Source organism: Lepisma saccharinum, chromosome 1 (assembly GCF_977018435.1).
Source record: "Lepisma saccharinum chromosome 1, izLepSacc3.1, whole genome shotgun sequence".
Taxonomy (NCBI): Eukaryota; Metazoa; Arthropoda; class Insecta; order Zygentoma; family Lepismatidae; genus Lepisma; species Lepisma saccharinum.
The window spans coordinates 149,856,641-149,863,800 of NC_139229.1; positions in this window are offsets into that span (position 1 = coordinate 149,856,641).

Genomic DNA, 7,160 nt, shown 5'->3' on the forward strand with positions numbered 1-7,160 from the left:
ATCTTCCTAAAAAATGGAATTGAATGCATATGGTATACCATTTCTTAATTTTGTAACAAACAGAACTGAAAAATAATTCATGTCCATTAATGGTCCAGTCTTCAAAGATTTCCATGCCGAAAAGAATAGTGGAATAGTGGATTAGAGGAGGGCACCATTCTCCAATGACCAACCTTACCAAACATCAGGGGTGCCCATCCCTCCAAAACCACTGGGGCATCCCCCCAAAATCATGCCATGCGTCCCCTCAAAATAGGGTTACCAGATCGCTGTAAGGGAAATGTAGGACATGCTGTCCCAAAATGTAGGACACAAAACATTCTCAATAAATAATACATAGAACACGTTACTAGAAAGTAGTTGAATAATGACATTTTTCAAAACTTGCAATCAAACTAATCAATGCACCTCTTACTACATGATTTAAGCGGTACTTCTCAGAGAAGACAATTTTTATCAAAATTTCAGGTTTAGTCAAACTATATTTATGTTAGAGTGGACAGTCATCAAACTCTCTAAAATTATAGGGATCAGTATACCAAACATTTTACAGACTTTATGAAAAATTAATTTCTCTCGTGAGTCTGTTGTGCTGATGGTAATGAAAGTACTCTCAACATTTGAATTATGACCTGTAATGGCAAACAAAAATTCAGCAATTACCATAATTTAAAATGGTTCCAGAAGTTTAATCTTGTGTAGTTTTTAGTTCAATAACAGGGTGTCTACCAAAATAACATATCCAGAATTCTTGACTTTTTCTGGACTTTTCTAGACCTTTTTCAGTTTTTCTTAACGTTTATTTATTCGACCCCTACTTAGGTAAAGTTGGAAATTAGTAGATATGCTTTCTCGTATTAATGCATCCTGAACTGTGTTTGGCAGACTAGCGAGGCTTTGGCGTCTGGACTCACAACCAGTATAAACTTATGTGGGGCTTGTGTCGGTTGTCCCTATATGTTTGTGACTGTGCCTTCATCCATCTCACCTTAGCACCATTCATCCTCATCTTCGCGATTAGCCAAAGGGACAGAAAAAAGTGAAGTAAAATAAACTAAATCAACCAATCAGTCATTATAACAAAAATTCTTGACCACAAGAATAATTTATTGCCTTTTAATTGACTTCTTGTTGATTTCTTTACTTTTTCTTGACTTCCATGACTTTCTTGACTGGCAGACACCCTGAATAACTTTGTTCTCTATACCCCTGCTTTACAATCAAATACTGAATATGAATAAGAATGGGCCACACCTTGTTCTATCAGTATAGACCCTAAGACAAGAAATTCTGCTCAGGCATTGAACAGTGATGTTATCAGAAAGTGGTCCCAAAACTTTGTTCATTAATTGCTTCCGTTTTCCCGTTTGTTTAATAGCAGGACAAACTTATTTTCTCTTTGGGCAATAACTGAATCAAAATAAATTTTACTATTGAGTTTGGAAGCGCAGTCCATAGACTTGTAACTTGCATGTTTTTTTTTCTGTTACGTATTTTCCTAATTAATATTATGTGATGCTCAAAATGTAGGACACTTATAATATTTTTCAAATTCCTCCCGGACGCCGGACATAAGGCTAAAATGTAGGACATGTCCGGGAAAATCCGGACGTCTGGTAACCCTACCCCAACATCATATGATTCGCGCTCTCAGACCATATAGTAATCCCTACAAAGTATTTAATTATCTATCAACTGTAACTTTTTTCTTAGCTTTTTGTCACAAATGATGCACCTGCTTTAAATTAAGCAGTATACTAACACTAAGCATTATATTTTAAGAAAATCATGTTATTAATGAATGTATAGAATGTCTTGTAATGCAGCTATATTATTAGATTTCAAATTCACCTCAGTAAAGCGTCCAACCACTCATTCTCGTAACACGACATTGCGAGCGAAGCGAGCAAGAAAATTTTAACATCCATTTCTTTGCAGGATTTCAAGAATATTAATTTAATGGGGTGTCAATACTTGCTTAGGATTCAGGGATATGTAGTCTTTTCCAGCTTCTCTTTTGACAGGTTCGGGGTCGAAAACGTGTGGATACCATATCGATAAATACAGTCTCCAAAATTTCATGTTCGAACTCTCTCTTCACTACAGAAATCCCTTGACAATCTAAATTTCAACACTTTATCAAGAGCTTCATATCTTAGTACTCAATCCTACCACCAAAATTTCCATGCCAATTTTAGACGTGCTGTTGATATTGAAGAGTGGATATTGCCTCCTCCAATAATTCTCAGTCTCCTACATCATAATTTCCGCAACAGTCTAAGACAATAGTAATACACAAGAATTGGATACCTCCCTCAATTTAATGTTCAATCCCCCTCTAACTAAAATACCCGCCATAATCCAAGACCTAGAATTGGATACTGCCCCCCCAAGTTTAATTCAGAATCCCCCCAGAACCCACGTGTCATCAATTAAGGCCTAATATGTAAGAGTTAGATATTTCTCTCACCCCCTTCGATAATGCTCTTAAAAACTTTCTTTTCTTCATGTAATAAATTAAGTATGGTGCACTTAAGATGTAAAATTTTTACATATATGTTGCGAAAATATATAAATGTTGAATTTTATATTATTTGAAGGGAAAAAATTCTCCCTAAAAATCTTGATGGCGCAGCCTGCGCCATAATCGCCCCCCCCCCCTGTGGGCACCCCTGTCGAACATGTGTTCACATGTGTATCCTAGCAATAGAAATTTGATCAAGTTTTCGGTGTTACAAGTTCTATCTCTCTTTTTATGTACGAGATGGGTTTCCCTTGAAATTAAATATACTGTACTAAGCGTTTGTAAATTACATGAAAATGTTATCATAAAATTTAATGACCTAGGTTAGACCAATGTTCTCAGGTACTTTCAATCACAAGGCAATAGTTTGGTTTACTGACTGATAATATATATAAATTGATATACCTTCAAAAAAAAAAAAAAACCTTCATAGAATAAATCACAAATACGCTACCGAATGGGCACCCCTCTCCAAAGCGAAAAGCTTAATTCTCACAGTGTTAATATCTCCTATGTCAGTGTGTCCGGATGAAAATATACCAGTAAGAAATTTGAACAACTCGGCAACCGTTGGTGATAGAAATGTCCGGTTACGTTTATTTGGAAGAGGGGTCATAGAATTGTATGATGAGCAAAAGAAAATTGCAGCACTCACCTCAGTAGATCTCAACGTGAGATCCTTTGGTGGCTCGACAAACATCAAGTCGGTACTCAACCTCAATCCATACGTTGCGCAACGTTTGACGTGTCACAGACGCACATGCATTGATAATTCTTTCTCATAGATCGTCCAACTCTTGCACAGGTCTTCGGTAAACAATAGTCTTGACATTTCCCCACAGAAAAAAAGTCCAGAGGAGTCAAGTCGGGCGACCTTGGAGGCCATTTATGAGGACCACCTCCCAATCCAATTGTCAGGGAAATGGTTATGAAGGAAGTTCTTGACACAACGGGCATAATGCAGTGGGTGGGGGGGACGTCTTGTTGGAGCATGTACCCATCAGGTATACAAGGTACAGCATACTGTTCTAACATTTCAAGGTAACTTGCTTCCGTAACTGTAGCCCTTTCAAAGAAGAAAGGCCCAATTACAGAATCTCGTGTCAAAGCACACCACTCATTTAACTTTGGGCTGTTCATGTTCAATAACTGCATGTGGATTTTGGGTATGTCAAGACTATTGTCTACCGAACACCTGTGCAAGGGTTGGACGATCTACGAGAAAGAATTATCAATGCATGTGCGTCTGTGACACGTCAAACGTTGCGCAACGTATGGATTGAGGTTGAGTACCGACTTGATGTTTGTCGAGCCACCAAAGGATCTCAGATTGAGAGCTACTGAGGTGAGTGCTGCAATTTTCTTTTGCTCATCATAAAATTCTATGATTCGTTCTTCCAAATAAACGAAACCGGACATTCTATCACCAACGGTTGCCGAGTTGTTCAAATTTCTTACTGGTATATTTTGTAACGCTATTCCTCGCTCGCAAAGGAATATGAGTCAGATTGTGTGCAAATCGTTATTTGTTTGTTTCCTTTTTTTTGAGAAGTAATACGTCACCAGGTCATATGACTATGGAAAGGGAAGGTTCTCGCGTGGCTTGCGGAGCTCTCTCTCTCTCTCTCTTACTCTGGCAGCGGTTGGGTTCACATCTCGTAGCTCTACCTTGAACTGGTAGAATCGGCCTGCTGAAGTCATCATCTGTGTACTGGTAGTATAATTATAATATATTTAAGTTTAATCTAAGATTCATATTACTTCATTTAGTTAATTAGTTTCATTTGTGCACTATTAAGTTATGCTATGTTTAATGCTACCATTACGCAGATGGTCCTTTCAGATTTGACCGATATTCACTAATCATGTTCATTTGTATCCAATTATATTTACAACTTCCTTATTCAAAATTTCTGATTAATATATTTTCCACGGAAGAACAATACCGAACGTTGAACCAATCTCAATTAGTAATGGGAAACACAATCTGATTCCGGTACATTTATTTTGCCTTGTATGAAATGTGGTTGGTTATATTTGTAATTTGAATGAGTAATGTTAATCGGACATATATGTATATTATACTAAATTTGTTACTGGAAGATTTCTATTGTTAAAGTTACTACTGTTGTATACGACAAATTTCTAGTAGTTGTTTCCTCAATAAATTGTTAAATATACTATTTACTTTTCGTACTTCCCACAAAGGCCTCTGATTCTGCTAAATATTTTAAGGTAGTCAAATTGTCAGCCCGTAGTATATATAATGTAGAGGACTAGTGGTATAATGCAAACCTAAATTATATGGGAAAATACTTGGGTGGTGACAATTTTCAACCGGACACACTCTTATATGTACCGTCTTGTGAGAACCAGAGGGACAACCAGTGCGTAGTTAGAGATCGGTTGGTTCATTGAACTCTCCAGCCTAACTATTGCCTATTTTTGGGGAACAGAAAAAGTTTTATTATCCATTTGCCTTGGCTCATCTCACCTAACAGGTCAATAGGTTCCCCGAGTTGATATTTTCCTGGATTGATTGAATTGCTTTATTTTACTAAGCTTCTTGTGCCACTTTTGGCTAATTTGCGAAGATGAGGATGAGTGCATGATATGATGAAATTGATGAATGGACGCTCACAAACATCCATGCCCAGTCGATATTTTCCTGGAGATGAGGCCTGCTCGAAAAGGTTTATTATCCAGAACCAGAGAGACAGCTCCAATTTATCGCATTTATAGGAGAGAGGAAATAATTCATTCTTAGGAATATGCTTGACTCTAAATGGACATATGTGACTCCACCTTATTGCTAAGGATTAGAAATGAAGATATGCCGATCTGACTGCAAATAGAGGAGATTATTTAAGCAAGACTGAAAAAAAACAGAATTGGAGTTGCGTTCCTCTGGTTCTCATATGATGATATTATATATTGGGATGCCGCCTCCAAAGTCTTTATTTCAAGCTCTGAAAATATGATAGCTTTACACATGATTACAATCTTGTTAAAGTGAATAACTGAGCAGTAATTACAGATTAGGTTTTATAACGGACAGAGATTGGTAATAGATGCATGTAGATATATTGATAATTGGTATGTGGATTCATTTGTATGCTTGACAATCTTCAACCAACCTTTTTTTTTAATAAAAAGAAGATGGAAGTGGCCATAATTAAAGGGAAGACTTAGCATGGTGAAGTGTTTCGGAGGGCCGAAGAGCTCAGCGGTGATTTGCATAAAACGCCTTTGCTCTTTCCCTTGCACTTGTTATCTGCAGAAAGCCCTATTGCCCTTTTTTCCTCCTCCATCCATTCTGGCTCCGAAGCGACGAAAACTCGGTTATGTAAATTGGTTCTAAGGAATTGCCTTAATAAGTCCCTCCCCTATTCTTCCGGAAATGCTCATATAAGTTCCTAGGGACGACTTTATTTTTGCAAGAGCTGGGGCAGATATCTTTACCTCCCGTCAAAACTTTAGGGAACACGTTCCTTCGACCAATCTGAACACCTGTTCGTTCTTCACCTCTGCGTCTGTGATTGCCACTTACAACCTGAGCATCTTCGCAATCTGGTTGATATTGATTTTCGTTTTGTGGAAAAATTCGAGCTTTTTTCTTTATGGTTTGTGCGGTTTGTTATGAAACTCTCTGCTTGCTCTTTGAGTCGGCGAAATACCTTTCGGCAGGGTTTTGCTCATTTATCGGAATCGTCAGGGCTAGTTCATCTTGTCAGAGATACTATTCTCTTTTACAACTGTGGCTAATCGTGACCTACGTGGATCAATAGTAATAACAGACAAAATTCATGAGGACACCAGCCGAGATCCGAATCCTGAACTTCCGATAGCGAGATCGCGAGGGTGTCGATGAATTGTTCTCATGGGCGAATCACGATGACGCTACCGAAGGTTCTGGGTACGAGTGCTTGTTTGATCATGTGCGTTTCTTTGTGAGTGTCCTGCTCCATCAATTTTATCTATGGGGCCTACACCGTTTATCGCCATTAGTCTAAAGAGAAAGACAATTGATGTATAGTGGGAAAAGTACAGGTCCCTGGAAACTGTGTTCTTGCAGGCAAAGGAATGTTTTACGCGTGTCCTAGCGCTGGAAAACAATCCTCTGTGGAATTGGTGTTGTCTTGTGTCTCTTTCGCCTTTGTGCCGAGTGCCACTTTTCAACCTCAGATTTTACCATTAACATAGTGATTTGGGTTCATAAATGTATTTCACTTTTTTCTTGATAAAGAATTCATCCCCATAATATTAGGAGAAGCGTGCAATAACTTCAGTGCTGACGTATCGGTTGTACTTTTATAAAGGGTGTCTAAAAAATATGGGATATTTTGAAATCGTAACTTGGCAACACTGCGAGGAATGTGGTGCCACGTAACGTACAAAATATGAAGTAGGTGCCATGCCATTCAGTTATTATGGATCAATGGAGTGGATATGGATACGGCAGAAGGGAAGGAAAAATTCTGAAGTACGAAGCAGGGCAGTGTGAACTGAGTGAGTACTGTAATTTTCTTGAAGATTTATTATTCTCTTGACTTAGCTTGATTTGCTTGGTTCGATCAGTCTGTCATTAGAAATATACAAGAGCTAGATAGATTAAAATTGATTTCCTCCATGTCAT